Raw genomic sequence first — 21,866 nt, forward strand, 5'->3', positions numbered from 1 at the left:
CCTTTACAGTCTGATGTATTGTTTGGTTCACCTGTGGAGGCAGTTTTAAAGAAAATGGAAGACAAGGCTAAGTCTATGCAGACTGTTAAAGATTTTTTGCAAGTTCAGCCTCCGAAGTTTAGTAGGAATTGGCCTGCTAAGGGGTGGGCGTACCCTTCTTATGATTCACAGTCTAGGGGAAGATCCAGACGTGGGAGGGGTAGAGCTCAGGGCTCTTTCAGACCTAGAACAGGGAGTTCACCTGCACAGTCTTCGGGTAAGGGCAGGGGCCAGTCCTTTCGTAAGCAGGCCCAATGACCTACCTTTTCAGCTGCCAGAGCCTTCTTGTCTGGCAGCACCTTTGGGAGGAAGGTTGGCACTCTTCAAAGAAAATTGGAGTTTAATTACCCAGGACAGATGGGTGTTGGATATTATACACCAAGGTTACAGGTTTTATTTCCATACCTTGCCTCCTTTCAAAGGCATGCCAGACGTTCCTCCTCAGCAAAGAATAGAGGCTCACAAACAAATTTCTCTGCTGCTGCAAATAGGGGCCATACAGCCGGTCCCTCTGCCAGAAGTAGGCCTAGGATTTTATTCTCGCCTGTTCCTAGTACCAAAGAAGGGGAACACGTGGAGACCAATTTTGGATTTATCTATCCTCAACACTTATCTGGACATTCCCAAGTTCAAAATGTTGGCGTTACAACAGCTTTTACCTCTGCTGGGCAAAGATCACTGGATGGTGACTCTGGATCTCAAGGAGGCTTACCTTCATGTTCCTATCAGGCTAAGTTGCAGGAAGTATCTGCGTTTTCGAGCTGGGACTTCTCATTATCAGTTCTCTGCATTGCCCTTTGGCTTATCTACTGCGCCCAGAGTGTTCACAAAGGTTCTGGCTCCAGTGATAGCTTTCTTCAGGCTAAAAGCAATACAGATCTATCCTTATTTGGACGATTGCCTGATTCTGGCCAAAGGAAGGGACGAGCTTCTTCATCATTTGCAATATGTGATAGCAGTGCTAAGATGCCTGGGGTATTCTGTGAACGAAATAAAGTCCAGTCTAGTACCCTCTCAGAACATGTGCTTTCTGGGTGTGAGACTGAATACAGCGTCCCAGATGGCCTTTTTGACCCCGGACAAACAGAAGAATCTTTCCCTTTACTTCCATCATTTGTCTCATCAGTCCAGGCTGACTGCAAGGACAGTCCTTCAAGCCTTGGGGTTCATGGCATCTTGTATTCTGGTGCTTCCCAATGCCAAACTGCATATGAGGAAGCTACAATGGTATCTCAAAAATGTATGGACACAGCACTGCCAAGATATGGACACTGTCAATCAGATAATACCTTGCATTCAAAAGGAATTTTTGTGGTGGGCTCAGGAATGTCACCTAAACAAGGGACTCTCTGTGACCCGGCCAGAGGCGAGTCAGATTCTAACGACAGATGCCTCAGACAAAGCTTGGGGAGCTCATCTAAATGGAAAGTGGATACAAGACACGTGGCCTGCCAGACTACAACATCTACATATCAACTTGAAGGAGATGTTAGCAGTCCAATTTGCATTAATAGCTTTCAAGGAATTACTTCTTCCAGGGCAGGTGTTGGTTCTAACAGACAACACAACTGTCATGTGGTACATCAACAAGCAAGGGGGAACACATTCTTATCCTCTATGCAGACAAGCAATGATTTTGTGGGAGACTGCTCTCAGTTTACAGCTCAATCTTCAGGCAAGGTTTCTGCCGGGAGCACAGAACTCCTTAGCAGATGTGTTGAGCAGGCGAATTATGGATCCCCACGAGTGGAAATTGGATCCTCATGTATTTCAGAAATTGACAGTGTCATGGGGAACTCCAGACATAGATCTGTTCGCTTCTCCACTAAACTACCAGCTGCCAAAGTTTTGCACAAAAAGGTTTCATCCCACAGCTTGGAAAGTGGATGCTCTTTCTTTCAATTGGAACAATCTTCATGTGTATGCCTTTCCACCTCTGCCTCTCCTCCCAAAGGTACTCCTAAAGGTCAGACAGGACAAGCCAAAGATGATTCTAATAGCTCCAGATTGGCCTCGACAGCACTGGTACCCATTACTGAGAAGTCTGGTTCGGGAGCCCTCCATGGCCTTTGCCTTCGATTCCACACCTGCTGTCTCAAGAGAACAGTCATTTACTCAATGTCAAACTTCACTCTCTTCACCTAACAGCCTGGCGTATTCTGTTTTAAACCCTGGAGGGTCTCAGCTTCCGCAGCAAGTTTTGAATGTTATTTTGGAGGCCAGGAGGCCTAGTACAAGGAAAGTATACGCAGATAAATGGAAGAGATTTTTATTTTGGAGTACAGCAAAGGAATTTGATGTTGCTAAGCCTAATTTAAGTGTGGCTCTTCAATATCTTGCTGAGTTACTGGACAAAGGTTTGTCCTTCTCTTCTATTAAGATTCATGCTGCAGCAATTTCTGCCCACTATGACTGTGACCCGCCATTGTTTTCTCATCCTTTGTTTAAGCAATTCCTTAGAGGGGCAAAGAATATAAGACCCCCGCGTAGAGCTCCTACTCCTGCTTGGGATATCAATTTTGTGTTGGAGAAACTCACTCTACAACCTTTTGAGCCTGCAGCTACTGCCGAGTTGAAATATTTATCATGGAAGACTGCTTTTTTGTTGGCCATTACCTCTGCGAGAAGGGTTTCTGAATTACAGGCCCTTATGGCAGTTAAGCCTTTCTTAATTTTCCATAAGGATAGGGTATCTTTACGTACTAATCCTTCCTTTATGCCTAAAGTGGTTTCTAGTGTGGCTTTAAACCAAACTATTCATTTGCCTACTTTTTATGCAAACCCCCAAAATAAAGGGGAAAAGATTTTGCACACCTTGGATATACACAGGCAGTTGCGATATTATTTGAGCAGAACTAAAGGGTTCAGGCAGTCTCAGCAGTTGTTTGTTTCTTTTGCTTTGGGTTCTCAGGGCAAGCCTATGTCAAAACAAACTGTTTCTAAGTGGATTGGGTTTTGTATTGCTTTCTGTTATTCCCATCATGGTAAGGAGATTCCAGCTGGGATTAGGCCTCATTCCACTAGAGCTACTGCCACTTCTACAGCCTTTTTAAGGGGGGTGGCAACTAAAGATATTTTGGAGGCAGCTACTTGGAGTTCAGTGCATACTTTCTCTAAGCATTACCACCTTCCACTTTACTCTAAATCTAGGTCTGGGTTTGCCACTGCTATTTTACAGGGCATTTTGGCAGCTCCTACTACTTTATAGTTTTGCCATCCTCCCTTACCTCTGCTTTGGGATTCTACCCAAGTGTAAGGACTGCAGCAATGTGAGATGAAGAACATAGTACAGTTTTGTACCTACCATAAATGTAGATGTTCAAGATCCACATTGCTGCAGTCCAATTCCTCCCTCCTCCCCTCTGTTGTTAGAGGCGGTTGTGTGGTTTGGGTTGTAAATATTGTGAATATTGTATATATTGTTCATAGGATTAGTGCAAGGGTGGTTGGTTGTTTTTTTGCTGTCTTTTGGTTTTGACCTTTCTGTTTAGGGTCTTCTGACATCTGGGGCAAGAAAAGACTGAGGATATGACGTCGGTCATGCGCATTTGTACCCTGACGTCCTGATGTCAGTCTTAAGCGCCTTGACCGACGTCAGCCTAATACTTTGATATTCGGGCCGACCGAGGACAGCGGACTACCCCAAGTGTAAGGACTGCAGCAATGTGGATCTTCGAACATCTACATTTATGGTAGGTACAAAACTGTACTTTTACATCAGCGATTTATTATACATGTATTACTAAACTTTTTTTTAAGCTCCAGTCCCTCCATTTTCTTAAGATTAGTGACAAAGTGGTAATTATGCTTAACAGTCCTCTCACCAGTTCAAAACCATCCAAAAACTTCACCTTTAACCACTTGTTGGGGAAACACAGATTTCCTGTCCAAACTTCATTTTAGGGAAGTGACACTTCACAGTTCTTCCATTTAGTTCCTACGTTCATGTTATTGCTGGTCTTCTTCCTCATCTCAACCACCTAACACTGGTCTGTGGTTCAAGTCTAAGTAACTTCTGACTTTTCTAGTCAGCTCCTGGGGTTTTAATTATTTTCCTTTGGAACAATGAAAATGGTTTTACTGGCAGGTTCTATTGTCGGAGGAATGAGAAGCAAGAACCAACTTCAGTTTGCTAATTCACAGTTTGCTGGGTAAACTTTATTTCCCCCATGTTTGTTCTGTTTTGGATCCTCAAGGAAAAAAAATATCGTAAAAACAGATGGTAATGACAGCTTGAATCATACACCTACCTTTCGACATCTTCTGATTGCATGGATAACCTCACTTCTCTTTTGCTGGTGTAAGTGCCTAATCATTTTCCATGAGGGCTCTGGTTTTCCCAATTGTAAATATGTTTCCCTTCTGTAACAGTTTTGTCATGGGCATCTCTTTCTGCTGGCATGGTAGCATCTTTACTATTATAGATCTTTGCTTCTTTCTTCTGGCCAAATTTGGAGCATACCCGTAAGGTTGCCTTTCAATTAGCAAATCGTGCTGTGGGATAGCAGTCTGGTTGCTTATTTGTATTTCATAAAAATCAGTGTATATTCTTCCAGTTTCTTCAGTTTAGCAGAAAATCGCAGGTTTTCTCTACATGCTCTGTCTTGCCTTCATTTTAGTCTCTGCTTGTTGCATTTTTATTAGCTTGTCTGAGCAGTGACTTAAAACTTCTCCTATTAGTCATTTGACTTTATATAGTCCTCTAATTTTTAAGCACCTCTGAATGCAGTTGATTTATTTTCTCTCTGAATTATTGGAAACCATCTCCTGTAGCAAAGATGAAACTTGAACAGATGCTTTCTCCACCAGAGTTCTTCTTTTCTGGTTGATTTTCTTTTACTTTCTCGGGATTTTGTCTTTGCAGTCATCCAGGTGGTATAGTAAGTAGCCAGTAACTGAATTTTACCCAAATTGTTAGCCTCCACCAACTTAATTTTGTTTTTTTTTTTCTTTTTCACACTGGGAGAGCATAAATCAACTTACTCCTCAGAGTAGAGCCATCTTGGTTTCTTTTTTTAATTTGATTTATAATTTAGATAAATGCATCAACACATTTTACATTGGGAGGGCTTGTTTCTTGAATATAATCACTTTCCACTAAATACCCTTTTCCCATACATTTCTGGTACTTAGTTGGCAACTTTTTTACAGTGCGTGCATTTTGTTTCTAACCATCAGTAAAAGCTGTGTACGTGTAGGCATCTGGTTTATGACCTAGTAATATAACTGCACCATTTACATTCTAACTAGGTTGCTTCTACTTGTGTCTAGCTTCTTTGCATCAAAAGTATTTGTGCTGGTGCTTGTATCATTAACATTTTAAACAACTGAAAGCTGTGAAAAAAAACTGTCTCCAATAGAATCCACAAAAACACGGACCATGTTCCAGGTGAAAATTACAAGTTTTGTTTAGTGCTTTCGTCTAGTTATACAAATAGACTTCTTCAGAATGACGTTAAAACCAAAATTCAGAGTTAAAGTAGTAAAATTCTGTACCACATGATTGTAACATTCCCAATCAAAAACATCCATTTAGTTACACCCCCTACAAGTCATTGAAATTAAATTAAATAAGAACGTAGTTTTGAAACACTTGCTATAGAAATACTGTCATTTAAACCTGGTGGTACTTGGGCATTTAATTTTATTTGCCAACATAATTCTTTATACACTAAAAAATTGGTTGATTTATTTGATAGGCAAGGGTGTGAGTTGATGAATATTGTAATAGTCTTAATAGACCTTTTTCAGACTAAGCCCGGGAGTATTGTCTGGTTAAGGGGCTTGTTCAGAATCGCACAGTTAGGCAATGAAATCTGGCTTATAGTTTATATTCTTGCTTTTGATTCTCTACTTGCTCATGGAGCTTGGGTCATGATTGAAAAGGGTCAACAGACCAGCCCACCTAATTGGAAAACAAATGGCAAACATGTATGACCAGCATATGAGTTTCGGACTTCATGTCCTACAGAAAATGTGTGCTAATGCAAAATCTTTTCTTGCAACTTTGAGTATAAAAGAGCAACATAATGTCCCTGAATTTTGGAATTTGTCCTGGAGGTTACTTTGAGGTTCAGACTCATGCTGATAGTACTTGCAAGATCCTCTTGAATTTGACTTATTCCTGGCAAACAAATAAGATCAGTAAATGTTTATATTTGCAAATTCGATAATTGGAGCATGTTAATGCTGCACATGTAGGTTACCGTACCAAACTTCTGGCAAGTTTAGAAGACCCAGTGTTGTACATGAAGCTTCAGTTAGTGTCACCTGTCTGGAACTGATTTTAAATTCACAAGTTAGGACTTTCTGACTCTGTGACTTTACATTTTACTTTTTACTTCTGTTGGAATATCGCTTATAGCAGAGCTTGATTTGGAAAGTAAATACTGTACTCTGTAATGCGTGAAATTGCATTCAAAATTTTATCTGAAATGTTTTGCTGTGGTTTTGAGGGATTACATTTTTATTTCTTGTTTTCATTTTGATTTACAATTTGTAATGGATGTTTATAATTCCTACTGATGCAGTAGCCTTTAGGACAGAATGGGACAGGTTCCAAAAGCTCTGCCTCCCTCTCACTGATTAGGTTTGCCGCATGGTGGGAACATCAGCAGTTAAGAGTGGAGACTCTAAGAATCTGCTGCTGTTTCACGAGAGGGCAAGAAAGTACGGCTTCATAAGTACAGTAGCAGCAGCAGCCTTCATTTTAAATTTTGGTCAATAAGTCCTCAGTGGGGAACACTTCAATTCAGCACATTGCTCTCAAATAGCTTTTTTTTAAAATTTATTTTAATAAGGCTTTTTAGAGGTGTTGCTCCTTTAAGAAACCCAGTATCTTGGAAGTTTTCGGGCAGTTACTACTGATGTTTAGCCTAAGCTGCTTTGGGGGCTGTTTTTGTGAGACAATGTACTGCTTGTCTAAACTTTATGGATTTTTTTTTTTAAGTTTACTGTTGGTAAGATTTTTATTTGGGCAGAAACTATTTTATGAGGTATGTTTATGTTCACTGAATGACAACTTGCCTGATGTTTTAGAGTGAGTTTTGTAACTAGAGATTTCTAGCAGGAATTTAGTGCACTGCTAATGCATTGCTGTGTGTGTGTGTGCACGCTGCTTGTGAACACTGTTGGACAACTTGTATTCCGACAGCCTCGTTCATTCGAAGCTTGTCACATTTGAAGCAGCCTTCTATGTTATAGCATCGATGCACACTTGCTCCTGCTCATCCATTTCCCACTGTACCTACAAAAAAAAAAAAAAAAAATAAGCAAAGAGCCCTTGGCAATTCCACTGCCTCAGTCAACACCTCATCTGGATGCTAGGCAGCTCTGCTGTGGCCATTGTTCACATCTCAGGCCACTCCCTTTTCCTCTCCAGCTTCTGGTGTAGTCCTTTCATCCACTACAAACTGTGGTGGGAAACTGTGGTGGGGGTGGGGGATTAGTCACGTTCTCTAATCCCGACATGGGAGAACCATCTCCTCTGAGTCAGAGACTCTGTGGGAGATGTTACTCAGTGTAGTCAGGGAAAGGGACCCATCAGCTGTACCTTTACAGAAACAGCAATAGGTTAAATATCGTTCATTTGAAGACATGGTGTCTGGAAGAAAAGATGATTTTTCTTATTTTAGCTAGCAAGTTATAACAGGCTGTTTTAATCCTGGTGCTCAGAAATCCTTATCTGAAAAATGTCAGCAAAGAGATTCCTGAGGAATGCCTGTCAGAGAATTCAGCCGTAGGAATGGGGTGGCTACAGCTGTAGATTCCCAAACCCAGATGTCTGGACCTCTTCTGTCCCATCCAGACGAACATTACCTGTAAAAAGAAAAAGCAGAAAACTAAGCATGTGGCCTCCCTCAGAGCTGCTAGAGTAGTAGTGGATGGACTTCTCACAAGGTTTGTTTAAAGCTATTGTGTCTTTGAAGCCTCCCTCCTTTGGGTCTCCACAACCACAGGCTACTCCTCTTAAACCTACTCTGGCTGGTTTCCTCTTCACTGATGAGGAGCAGGATTATGACTCTGACCATTCTGTGGATTATTTCTCTCAACTGCATTCTCCAGAGCAAATTTCTTCCAATGAAGGGGACTCCCTCTTGCCTGATTCCCCTGTAGAGGAGTCATCTTTTGGGGAGACTTTACAGAACATGATGAAACACTTTTTGAATTGTCAATCCATGCAGATCTTTGAAAACAAGAGGTATTACATCCTCTTGGAGATGGGTACCCCTGCCCCTTCTCCAGTCCCACCTGTCCTTGAGGATGCTTTTCAGCCTACCTCTTCTGCTCCTGATTCCCAGCCACCCAGTTCTTAAGAGACAATGCAGGTTTTGCAAGGTCCCTGATGACCTTAAATATCTATATAAGGACCATGTGGCAGATCTTCTGTGTAGTATCAGTCTTCAGATAAGCCCTCCAAGCTTCAGCCCACTCCTGATGCCCTACCTACTGATAAAGATAGTTAGGGCTGTGGATAGATGGGGAGGAACTTTTTTTACACCTGTGCTATTTATCCCTTTACCACAATTGATTACCAGATTCAGATGACAAAGTATTTGTTTAAGTAGTTAAGAGCAGAAATTGTACTTATTTTTGGATCCTTCTACAGCAGATTCTATGCAACAGATGCAAATCTTACTTTTGCAGGCCACTCAGATTGCCAGACACAACATTAAATGCAGTTATGATGCTGTGGATGGTTCTAGTGCAGCCGCCACAGGATCTGTTATCATAAATATGCATGGCATCACAGTCAGCCTATACCTGAGGATTTTAAATAAAAAATCCTAGCGTCACCCTTGGACAAGACTTACTGTTTGGCCCCCAGGTGGTCGGACTGTTTAAAACTCTCCAAGACCAAGGTAAGACCATGAAAGATTGCAGACGGATCCTAATTTCCTTGGTTCCTAGGTATGATAGGGAACTACCCATCTACATCTAAGTACCATAGGAATTCCCATCTACATCTAGGTACCATAGGAACTATCCCGCTAAATCTACCTACCTCCTTTATTAGAAGGGACCCAAAGACAGTCCAGAAACAACCCAGGAAAAGATTCTCTGAAAAATCCCAAAGGGAACATCCAGCTGGGAGGCCACCCTTTGGAGTCACAAACTTGCGACTACCCCTGAAACATCCCTCCCCTGACCTGTGCCCCATTCCCTCTTTTTCTCAAAGGTTGTCATTCTCCCTGGCCAGGTGGGAAGCTGTTACCACAGAAACATGGGTCCTCTCCATCATTAGGGATAGATACATTGAATATAAAAAGTGTACACACCCCTGTTAAAATGCCAGGTTTTTGTGATATAAAAAATGAGACTACAATAAATTATTTCAAAACTTTTCCCAGCTTTAATGTGACCTATAACCTGTACAATTCAATTGAAAAACAAACAATTGTGTTGGGGAAAAAGTATATAAAAAAAAAAAAAAAAACATACAGTAAGCTAGTTGCATAAGTGGGAACACCCTTAAACTAATACTTTGTTGAAGTACCTTTTGCTTCAATTACAGCATTCAGTCTTCTTGGGTACACACCTGCCATCAATTAGAGAGACTGATTAACCCCAAATAAAGTTCAGCTATCCTAGTAGGATTTTCCTGACATCTACTCAGTTGCCTGCTACAGCAAAAGCCATGGTTTGCAGAGAGCTTCCAAAGCATCAAAGGGATCTCATTGTTGAAAGGTGTGTGTCAGGAGAAGGGTACAAAACAATTTCCACAGCATTGGATATAGCATAGAACACAGTGAAGACGGTCGTCAAAAAGTGGAGAAAATATGGGACAACAGTGACATTGCAAAGAACTGAACGCCCCACCAAAATTGATGAAAAGACAAGACAAAAACTGGTCAGGGAGGCTGCCAAGAGACCTACAGCAACACTGAAAGAGATGCAGGAATTTCTGTTAAGTACTGGTTGTGTACTACATGCGACAACAATCTCCCCTGTTCTCCATATGTCTGGCCTATGGGGTAGGGTTGCAAGATTGAAGCCTTTTCTTGCACACAAAAATATCCAGTCCCAGCTAAAATTTGCAAAACAATACATAGTCTCCCAAAAGCATGTGGGAAAATGTGTTATGGTCTAATGTGATCAAGGTTGAATTTTTTGGCCACCAAAAGGTACATGTGGCGCAAAAACAACACTTTGCATCACCAAAAGAACACCAACCCCCATGGTGAAGCATGGTGTTGCCAGTATCATGCTTTGGGGTTGTTTTTTTTTTTCAGCTGGAACTGGGGCTTTAGTCAAGGTGGAGGGATTATGGACTGTTCCAAATACCAGTCACTTTTGGCCCAAAACCTTCAAGTGTCTGCTAGAAAGCTGAAGATGAAGAGGAATTTCACTTTTCAATACGGCAATGACCCCAAGCATACAACCAAATCAACAAAAGAATGGCTTCACCAGAAGAAAATTAAAGTTTTGGAATGGCCCAGCCAGAGCCTGGACCTAAATCCAATAGAAAATCTGTGGGGTGACCTGAAGACGGCTGTGCATGAGAGAGACCCTCACAATCTAACAGATTTGGAGTGCTTTTGCAAGGAAGAGTGGGCAAATATTGCCAAGTCAATATTGCCATGCTGATAGACTCCTACCCAAGAAGACTGAATGCTGTGATTAAATCAAAAGGTGCTTCAACAGAGTATTAGTTTACGGGTGTGCACACTTTTATGCAACCAGCTTATTGTCCGTTTTTTTATTTTTTTTTTTATATTTTTCCTTAACAGATTTGTGTTTTAATTGACTTGTACAGGTTATCGGTCACATTAAAGGTGGAAAAAATTTGAAATGATTTACTGTGGTCCCTCTCAAAAACCTGACATTTTAACAGGGGTGTGTACACTTTTTTTTATATCCACTGTATGCCATGTCTTAGGAAAATAACCTAGAGAGAGACATTCCACTACTTCCTGAAAATCAAATATCCCTTCTGACTCTCATTATTCAAAACTTCTTGAATCAAACAAACAAATCATCAAACAAGTCACAAAAGAATTCATGGGAAAAGGGTTTTATTCCAGGACTTTTCTAGTCGAAAGAAAAGGGCAGTACAGACTCGTCCTAAACCTGTCTATCCTGAACACTTGTAAGTACGAGCTTTCAAAACGTTCGCTCTTCAGACTACCTTTCATCCTCCCACAAGCTTTCTTAGTATCATTACACATTCTCATTATTCCCTCTTGCAGGAGATTCCTCATTTTTTTAGCTTCTCACATATACTGTTTAGTGTTCTGTCTTTTGGTCTTTTCACACTTCCAAGAGTGTTCACAAAGTGCCTAGTGCCTGTAGTAGCTTTCTGCCACACTCAAGGAATTCAGATTTTCCCCTTATGGATGACTTTTTGATCAAGGCATTTTCTCCATGTATTCTTCTTCAGCATCTTCAGTTCACCCTTTCATCTACTGACAGGTATGGGTTTTACTGTAAACTACAAAAAAAAAAAAAAACTCGCACATGGTTCCTACACAGGACTTGGTGTTTTTTTGGATGCAGGCTGTGGACACACAGAAAATGCATTTCTTCCTGCAGAAGGTTCTCGGCCTGTCCAGTTACTTCCAAGTCCTCTCCTCTGCAACCCATTGTCCTGCAAGAGAGATAAGTACTTCAGGGTTCATGGCAGGCACCATCCCTATGCTTTACCTGGCCATAATGTACATGAGGAAAATCCAGTGATACCTGATGTCTGCATGGTCCTAGGACTGCCATCCCTTGGACACCCTTATTCCCCTCCTTCCTTGTCTCAAGAAAGGGCTGATGTGATGGAAGGGACATGTCCTCCTCAACCAAAGATTACCTCTTACATATTCTCCTCCTTCAAATTCACATGGATGCCTTAGACAAGATGAGGGGGGCATGAACAGGATCACACCAAGGGCAGGGGAAATGGCAGCTGCAGTTCCTGAAAGAACACATCCGTTTGAAAGAAATTTGCCCAACTTTAGAGACCAAGACCACTTCCAACTGTTTACAGACAACATCTCTGTCATGTGGTACATAAACAGGGAGGCACCAGGTCTTACCAAATTCCATGCCTCCTGTGCTAACCTGTAAAGTTGGTAACACAGATTAACATCACACTCACAGCCATATGCATCTCCTCTCAGGACAGTGTCCTAGCGGACTGCTTAAGTTGCTCCCTGGAGGAGCATCACAAGTGGACCTTGAACAGAGAGGTCTTCCACAGCATCACACTTCAGTGTAGCATTCAGATAGACCTCTTTGCTTCGACAAATAACCATTAGCTCTATCAGTTTTGTACCTGGGACCCTTGTTCGATAGTGTGAAGGACAGATGCCTTCTCTTTCCAGTGGACAAGGAGGTTCCTCTCTGCCTACCCTTTCAAAAACTCATCTCAAGACACAAAAGGAGGCTTCCAAACTTCTCTTACTTGCTCCATTTTGGCCAAGGCACCACTGGTTCCCCTTGCTCTTTCACCCTGCAAAAGGAAAGAACAGGAGGATTCCTCAGCAGCTGGACCTGTTTACTCAACAAAAAGGATTGCTACTCCATATGAATCTTCCATCCCAAATCCTAATCCTGTAGATGATAGGATTTTAATCCCTCAAAGTCCTACAACAGGCTAGGAGACCTACTGTCAGAAAATTTTACATGGCTAAGTGGAAAAGGTTTTCCTTCTTGCACTGCAGACATAATCGGGATCCACTCTTAGCATAAGTCTCTGTATTCAGTGTCACTTTCCTGCCTTCCTTGACGCACATGCTTGAATGTTGCAGGTCATCTGTCAAGCAGTCCCATCTACCTCTTTGCTGGATGCCTTTGTTTCCTTTTACCTTCTCCCTGTCTGTGCCAAATCTTTCAGCAGATTGTCTTCTGCTTTTCTACACATGTGCCTTAACCACCGTAATCTGTTCACTTTGACCTTTTCTTTAATTGGAGCTACTATGCCTTCTGCTGTTGTCTTCATTTCTTTGTTTGTCCATACAGTGCAAATCTTACCATTCATATCAGGCACTTCTCCATCATCTCTAACTTCCTTAACTGCTCTGCCTTTACTGCTCAGGTTTCTGTACCATACAGTAGTACTAGTCGCACCACTGGTTTGTACACTTTACTTTACTTTTCAGCTTCTTTGGCATTCTTCTGTCATACACTACCCCTGACACACTGTGCCTGTCGGCTGCAGCCCTTCTGATTCTAGTTTTGACCTCCTCATTCAGACTTCCCTTTTCTTAACCACCCCTCCCGGGTATTTGAAGCTCTTAACCTGGTTCATTATTTTCCCTTCTGTCTCAGCTTTTTCTGATTTCCCCCATTTGCTGCCATTACAAGTGTCTTATCTGTATTCCATTTCATCCCATGTGCCTTCAGTTTTGCACTCTATTCCCCTATCCTTTTTTGAAATTCTTGCTCAGTCCGTAATGCCACATCTGCATAACAACTTTGTTGATCTGTCCCTGGTGTAAACAGCAGTGGGCTGCGAGCTGACCCCTGGTGCACACCCACTCCCACTGGGAACCCTCCTGTGAGACCTGAACACTGTTCGTACACAAGTCATTGGGTCCTTGTACATAACCTGTACTGATTCTACCAGTGTTGTTTCTAGGACTTCAGTCTACCACAGGACTATCCAAATCCGCTTTCTTGGAACCTTGTCATATGCTTTCTTCAAATTCTAGGAAGACCTAGTAGACTCTTTCCTCATCTCTAGCTTCTACTCAGGTATATCTCAGTGCAGATGTCTGGTCAGTTTTGCTGCACCCTAATCTGAATCCAAACTGCTCATCTCCCATCTTATTTTCTACTACTCTATGTATACCTTTATCAGTTACTATCTGCAGAACTTTCACGCAGTGTGATAGGAGCTTGATACCTCTATACTGGCTACAGTTGTTTATGTTCCCTTTGTTTTTGAACAGTGACACTAGTATGCATATGCTTGTTCTTCAGTCATCTGGGATATGCCGTATGCATATGCTTGTTCTTCAGTCATCTGGGATATGCCTCTCTCTCCATACTATACCCTTGGGAGTCATTTCTTTCTCGTATCTGATGTGACCTCATCTGAGCCTGTTGCTTTCCTTGACTTCATTTTCCTTAGTGCTGCTCTTACAACTACAATAATGGGTTCCTACTCTTCTTTCATCACAGGCTTTTGTGGGGTTTTCTCCATTCAGAAGCTGCTGGAAGTACTCCATCCATCTGTCTTTGATGTCCTGTGGATTGGTGAGAAGGTTGTTGTTGGCATTCCCTACGAAGGGTGTCTTATCGTCTTAACTTTTGTGCGTCTGCCTTGCAACCTGCTACAGTTTTTGTGCCATCTACTGACTCACTTTCCAGAAGCTGGTAGAGTGCCTCTGATGCCCTGCTCTTTGCTATTGAACTTCCTCCCTTACCCTCTTTGTTAGCCAACCAATATTTCTTCCTAGCCTGTTCCATCTTTTGTCATATAATTTTTCCTGCACTCCTCCTTTCTTTTGATGACTTGCTGGACTTCTACATTCCACCACCAGCTTTCCTTTTGTACCTTATTTCTGTAGTTGTCTTGGCTGCTTATTATCTATTCAGTAGTCCTCAAGACATGTTGTTTTGATGCACTACCGTTCTTCTCCAACTTCATGTATTTCCTCTTTTTTTTGAGGTGCTAGAACCCTGAGTAATTCTGTTTTGTATTAGAACAGTACTTTGCAGGATGCACAGTAGCAAATCCCACCCTAATCACACCTCCAGGCTGACAATTCTTGTCAGGCTGTTGAATCTGCTGAATATTCATTCCTGTGGCAAATGAATATTGATGAATGCGTTCTGTTGATAGCACAGGAATGGCCTTTTTATTTGAAATATAGCAACTGATGGTAGCAGGATAGAGGAATGAGAAATCCTGAATGAGAAGCAAATCATGAATATAAGCAAGGAAATGTATTCCATAAGCACCTTAAACACCATAGCTCAATTTACTTTTAACACGCTTCATAGGTCATGCACTATGGCTAGCAACAATTAAGAAACCCCAAAATAGCAACACTTAAGAAACCAGTAAATCTGCATGGATTTCTACATACATATTTGTAAAAAAAAAAAAAAAAACGACGGGAGCTGGTTAGTCTTTGTGTACCCTCTTCCTCATTGTAGTGCGCTGTTGGAATTGGTATATTGAAGTAGTGGGGGGGGGTGTGGGGGCACAGCACCCCCACAAGGGCAGCGCAGGGGTGCTTGCCCCCCCTGCAAAAGCAAAGAGAAAAAGTAATAATTATTTTGTGATTAACTTTGCGTTTTGATATCCTTAGTAAGATGGAACTGGCTTGTTAAAGGCTGCTTTATAGGGTTGAAGCAAAGAGAAATGGTGGTAATAATTTTGCGGTTAACTTTGCATTTTCATATTCTTAGTAAGATGCAACTGGCTTGTTAAAGGCTGCTTTATAGGGTTGAAGTTGGTATTGTGCGTGAATATTCAACAGTTTGCAAGAATACATGCATTACATCACATGCGAATTAGCATGCCTATCGGTCATCGGGCATTTCCACACCCATTTCCCCTGTCAATCATTGGTGACATGCCCACATCTGCGCGGAACTAAATGCGAGGTACTGTTCTAATACAAAACCAGTAATTCCTTTAACTGTTGCGCTTTCTCTCCAGTCAACTTCATGGTCAACCTGGTCTCTGACCTTAGAGCCTTCTCTGATCACTGCTTGCAGCTGATTGTGGTGACCAGTGGGCTGACTGTTTCACTGGCGTTGACTTTGCAGTACTGATTCTACCCCAGTGCCTTCTCCTTACTGGGGAGGAAGTCTATCTGAGTTGCATGTTGGCCACTCTGTAATCTTGACCGTCTGTCTCTTGTGAACCATGTGTTGATCACTAATCGAAGCTGTTTTCCAGACAGAAGTATAGAATGCTTTCTCCTTTATTTCTTTTGCCCCCAACAATGTGGACCTAGGCAGTTCTCGTATCCTTTTCTGTGTGTCCCTTTATGTGCTTTCAGGTCACCCATTATTAAGAGTAGTTATTCCCTTCACAAGGAACAATATAGAAGTGTGTAATCTTATTCGTAAAAACTGGGGTCTACTTCTGGTTGATGAACTCAAAAGAACTAGTTGGAGATACCCCCAAATTTACTTACAAGAACAGTAAATCTCTCAGATGTTTATGTTATGAGAATACTATGAAGAACAAGGTTAATACAACATCAGAGACGGTATGGACGTTTGGCTGCAGAAGGTGCAATTTTTGTAATTACATGGGTAACACTAACAAATTTATTCACCCCACAACGGGGGGATCCTATGAGTTCTTTAAATATGCAGACTGCAGGACAAAGGACTTAAGTTTATTTAGCATTGTGCAATAGATGCCCAGCATTTTACATTGTGAAAACTAATAGATCCCTTAGGGAGTGTGTCCATGAACACACACATGCTATAAGTAGAGAAGATACTACCAATGCCCTGGCAAGACATGTTTGTGTGACTGGGACCACACATAAATTTACCTTTATTGTGTTAGAATTAGCCTTGAAGTCTAAGGTTAGGGAATATTAAAAATACCACTGAGAAAATGTAAACAAAGTGGATCCTTAGGCTTCAAGCCGATTAAAGGCTTTGATTTAAATGATAGATCTCTCAAACCTTTTTTGAGAGATAAGCCACTAAAAAATAGATGTGTATTTTAGACCATGTATATATATTTTTATTCTGATGATTTGTTTTTGTCTTTTATGTGTCCATGCTGTTTTTGTTCATGATGAGTCCTATTTAAATGTTTTTAATGAGATGAGCTGTTATTGGTCCGTTTGAAATGACTTAATAGGTATTTAAACTATTGTATTTAGTAGCTGTTAGAAAGTCTGAGGAAACGTCGAACCTGACGTGAAAGTGGTTACTTATTAAAGTTTGTCTGGATTTTATACCTGCCGTGCTTGTGCCTTTCTTTGTTTTTTGGTCGAATTCAAGTGTTGTCGTTGAGGGGCACTTTATCCTCTCTGGACTTGTTTAAGACCAAGTTATGTTGTCCTGCTTTATCTAGTAGGTTCCGCAACTGCTGTCTGAATGCACTTTTCCTCACTGTCACAACCCTACTGTGGGGCCTAGGCTGATATTATGAACACTCCTCTGTCATTACACTGGAGTCAGTTTGCCACAAGTCTGTCACTAATTCTGATGACATCCCTCACTGTCTACTGAAGTCTCTCCCTCATCACGATTCCCACACCATTTCTAGCCTGTTGTCGTCCTCCTGAGTAGTAGACTGTGCATCCCAAGTCAAGTGGGTTTGTTCCCCTTTCCTTCCATCTTGAATATGTACGATGTCCAACCTCTTTCTTACCATCATGTTATCCATTTCCAAGCTGTGTCTGCATTGTATAGCAGTTCTTAGTTCATGTTTGGCAGTGTGTTTTAGTTTTACGCCCAGCTTTCGCTCAATAGAGCTATCCCAGCTAACCCAAGCTGGGCAACTGGACACCAGCCAGCCAGTGGCTTATTAACCCAGGGTTGGTGGGCTTTATGTTGGGCACATACACCTCTCCCACTGTTAGCATGGGTGTCTCGTATAGGTTGGAATAGGCAGGATCTCCAACCCACTTATTAGTGGCATATACCCATGCCTATTTGGTCACATTGGTCACCTAGACCAAATCACCCATAGCCACATATTTACACTAAGTGGCTAGCCCTGCCATGGCACCCAGTCTGTAATCCGTACTCTCATATCTTGAGGATACTGTGTACCACAGTAGGTGACCAAAGCAGTTAGTCTCTACAACTCTTCTCCCTATAGGGAAACATCTGCAGTCTGTGCTTCTGTCCACAACACCATACTTGTGTGAGTTTGAGATGGAAACTCTCAACATGATTTTGGGAGGTGGGAGGAACCCCACAGAGACCAAGAAGATGCAAACTGCATACAGGCCTTGGACAGAGGTCAAGATTGAACTTTGTACCTTGTGCATGGGTGGCAAAGACCTTAACCATTATGGCAATTTCTGCAGTATTGAAGAGATGTGCTTTAGTACTTAATTTTTCTGGTAAAGAAAATTTTGAAGCTTTCATTCAGTTTTAGATAATGATGTTTTGTTTGGCCCATCTGGTACAGTGGTATTGAAAGTGATGAGAGAGGGAAATTGTAATAAAGGAGTTTCCAAGATTTTTCATGGCCTCCCCTTACAGATCTCCCAGACTCTCTTTCTCATCTAAGAAAGTAAAGAATCACAGTTTCTCATGCCAGATGGGAAACCAAAAGGGTATGGCAGGAGGGGAACAACAAACTAGGATAATTTCCTAAAAGAAACAGTCTGCTGCTTCAGAAAGACTGCACCTACATTATTTTCCCTTACTTCAGAAAGACTGCACCTACATTATTTTCCCTCCCCCATCCATTTTGCCTATATCTCTCAAAATCTTTCCCAGAAACTAGTTCTGCATATTCCCTTTTGTTAACAGATTGAGTTCTGGGTTTTAAAAGTGGGATATACTTCGCACTTGATTCAAGCACATCCGTTCAGGAGATTTTTTTCTTTTCTTTTCTTTTTTTCAGCACTTCTTCACCCTGTGAGTCCTAGAACTTGTGCTGTGAAGTCAAACGGGCAAAGGCTTCTATTCCAGAATGCTTCTGGTAACAATTTGTCATCTTGGAGACGAATTCTATTTCTTTCCTATGTTTCACAAGGAAGTTTTTATGGTAATATTAGATCTAAAAGATGCACACCATCACATTTCCATAGCGAAAGCCTTCAAGAATTTTCTCAGGTTTACTCTGGGTCCCATTCAAGTTCTCTGCATTACCCTGTAGGTTATCTACAGCTCCAAGGATGTGTACAAAGTGGCTTCCTCCAGTCATAGCTCATTGCAAACTGAATAGCATTCACAAATTTCCTTATTTAAATGACTTGTTCATCTTTGCAGTGTCTTTTTTCCCAGATGTCAAAATTAATTTCTATGGGTTTCTTCTCTTCTGACCAGTCTGGGGTACCAGGTAAATGTTCAGAAATCTCATTGATACCATTACACAGGATTATTTTCTTTAGGTGGTATTATAGACACCTTGCAGCAAAAGGCTTTTGACACGGGAAAAGTGGGATTTTTATCTGGAAACTTTCTTGAGTTCCTCAAGCCAGTCTCTGACTTCAGCCAGAGAGCATGCCAAGTTGCACATGAGAAAGATGCAACTGTTTGCAGTATTAAAAACATGGACTCAACATTTGCTTCATCATCTGAAATTTCAAATTCCAGTACTGGACTTCATATATATAAAAAAAAAAAAAAAAAAAAAAAAAAAAGGAACTGCATTAGTGGGGGTTTCAGATGCAAGCAAATCCAGTTCTCGCTGTTTTGCATCTGACTGCAAGGCTATCTGTAACTACGGACGCCTCAGATTTCACTTGGGGGCAGTTTCTTTGGTGGTAAAGTGCAGTGCCTGTGGAACTCCTCAGACAGGCCAGAGCAGATCTACATCGAAGAGATTTGGGAAGTGATCCATGCCTTAAAATCTCATCATCGTCTTTGTCCTCCGAAACCACTTTAGTTGATTACAGACAACACCACAGTGATGTGGTACAGAAACATGCAGACATCAGGTCATAATCTCTGTGTAGGCTGGCTATGATGGCTTGGGAGGTGATTCTTCAGTACTCCTTAACCCTCCAAGCATCTTGCATTCTCTCAGAGTAAAACATAGTGGCAGGCAAGCTGAGAATGATCAGGGCAAATCCTTACAAGTGGAAATTGGGGGTAGGGTCTTCGAGGTATTGAGCCAGCTGTAGGAAACGCCTCGGAGATCTGTGTGCCTTCTTTCAAAACAGACAATAGAACAAAGTTTGCTCTTTGGCTCCTTCCAGGGAAGACTGAAAACTGATGCATTTTCATTCCCATGGATAGGAATGATGTCCTTCCATTTTACTGTTGAAGTATTCCTTACAATAAGGATCCCCTGCCAAGGGTGGCCTGATGTCCAGACAGTGTACCAAAGCCTTTAGGTTGATTAGGGTATGCTGTACATCACACATATGCTACCTGCATATGGCGTAAAGGTGACGTCCAGACGTACCATCCTCAGAACTTTCTTTTCCGCCAGTCTGAACACCATCTTTGATCATTGGTCTGAATAGTCGCTTTGTTTGCTGGTTCATAAAGCTGTTTTTCAGACTAGCCCCATTGGGGTTTATCTTTTTATAGATTCATAGGTAGGTACTACACTATTGGCCCAAGGGCCAATGTAAACCTAGCCAACAAGGTTCCCTGGCTTACGCTACCCAAGAAAGTTATTTTCCTGTGCCACTGTCGAGCAGAGACACAGAAGTGATCCCCGGGGTGTGTTTCCTATTTCCCATCCACTCATCAAGATTTTTCTTGAAGAGTGCTAATGAAGAACTTTGCTTGACGTAGATGGATAGCCTGTTCCAGAGTATGGGAAGTCTTTGGGACAGGAATCTATCCCTCCAGCATGTCCTGTTTATTGTGGTGACAAAAGTTTAGGTCCCTAGAGCATATAGCTTGGAGGGATTGGGATTTCTTTAGGTGTAGCATATCCAACAGCTCTGGGTTTGACATAGCTTTATATGTTAGGCAGAGATAACCTCAGAGTAAGCGATATGCTATGGAGTAAAGCTGGAGTTTTTTGAGGCGGTCAGTGTAGGGCATTTGTTTGAGGCCAGTAATCCTCTTTGTGAGGTACTTCTGTGGCCTTTCCAGTTGCTGCAGATGTCTTGTGAGGTACATTCCAAAAGGGGCGTTGTACTCTATAATGGGTCTAATGAGTGTCGAGTAGAGGGGAACAATGACCTCTTTTTTTTCCTGGATGAGAACTCTTTTATGATGGTGTGCCACCTAGAAGGACTTCCTGATTACTGTGGTGATGTGACTATCAAAGGAGAGACTACTGTCCACCTGGGTCCCAAGGTCTCTTATCACACATTCAGTGTTAAGTAGATTGCTGCCTATGTGGTAGTTCATGGTTAGAGTTTTTACCAAAGGGGATAACACTGCACTTTTTGGCATTGAGCTTGAGGCCATGGCTCTAACACCATGCATCTGTCTCAGTGAGGCCCTTCTGTAGGATGTCCACATTATTTGGGGACTTGACTATGGCTCCTAGTTTGCAGTCATCTGCGAACTTCGTTAGCCAGAGGCCTTCTGTGTTGGCCTGTACTTCAGAGAAGTAGATACCAAACAGGAGAGGTCCCAAGATGGAACCCTGTGGTACTCCACTTGCCACTGCTTTGAGGTCAGATTTGGAGTCTGCAACTTTTACAGTGTGGGTTCTGTCAGTGAGCCAGTTAGCAACCCATCTTGTGAAGTAGGGATTTATACCTAGTTTAGTGAGTTTAGCTATAATTCCAGAATGGGGGATGGTGTTGAAAGCCTTGGCAAGGTCAAGATAGGCTGTGTGAACAGCCTTACCCTCATCTGCGGCTTTGGTGACTGCCTCAAAGAAGTCGATCAGGTTCAGGAGGCATGATCTGCCTTTCACAAACCCGAACTGGGTGGGATCCAGAGTTTGGAGATTACCAATGTCTTTGTTTAGGAGTTCCATGATGATATGAATGGGCGGCACAGTGGTGCAGTGGTTAACATTGTCACCTCACAACAAGAGGTTCTCTGGTTCGATTCTTGGCTGGGGTGCCTTCTGTGTGGAGTTTGCATGTTCTCCCTGTGTTCGCGTGGGTTTCCTCCGGGTACTCCGGTTTCCTCCCACATTCCAAAGACATGCATCTGGAGCATTTCTCCCCGGGCCACCGCTGAAAACAGGCTCTGTGGAACCTAGTCGGACATTCCCGGTCAACAAATGTTAAATAAAATAAATAAAATAAATAAATAAATATGTTCCATGGCCTTGCAGACTAGGCTCGTCTGGCTAATAGGCTGATAGT

This window comes from Protopterus annectens, chromosome 12.part0, assembly GCF_019279795.1.
Source record: "Protopterus annectens isolate FY-2018-M chromosome 12.part0, PAN1.0, whole genome shotgun sequence".
NCBI lineage: Eukaryota > Metazoa > Chordata > Ceratodontiformes > Protopteridae > Protopterus > Protopterus annectens.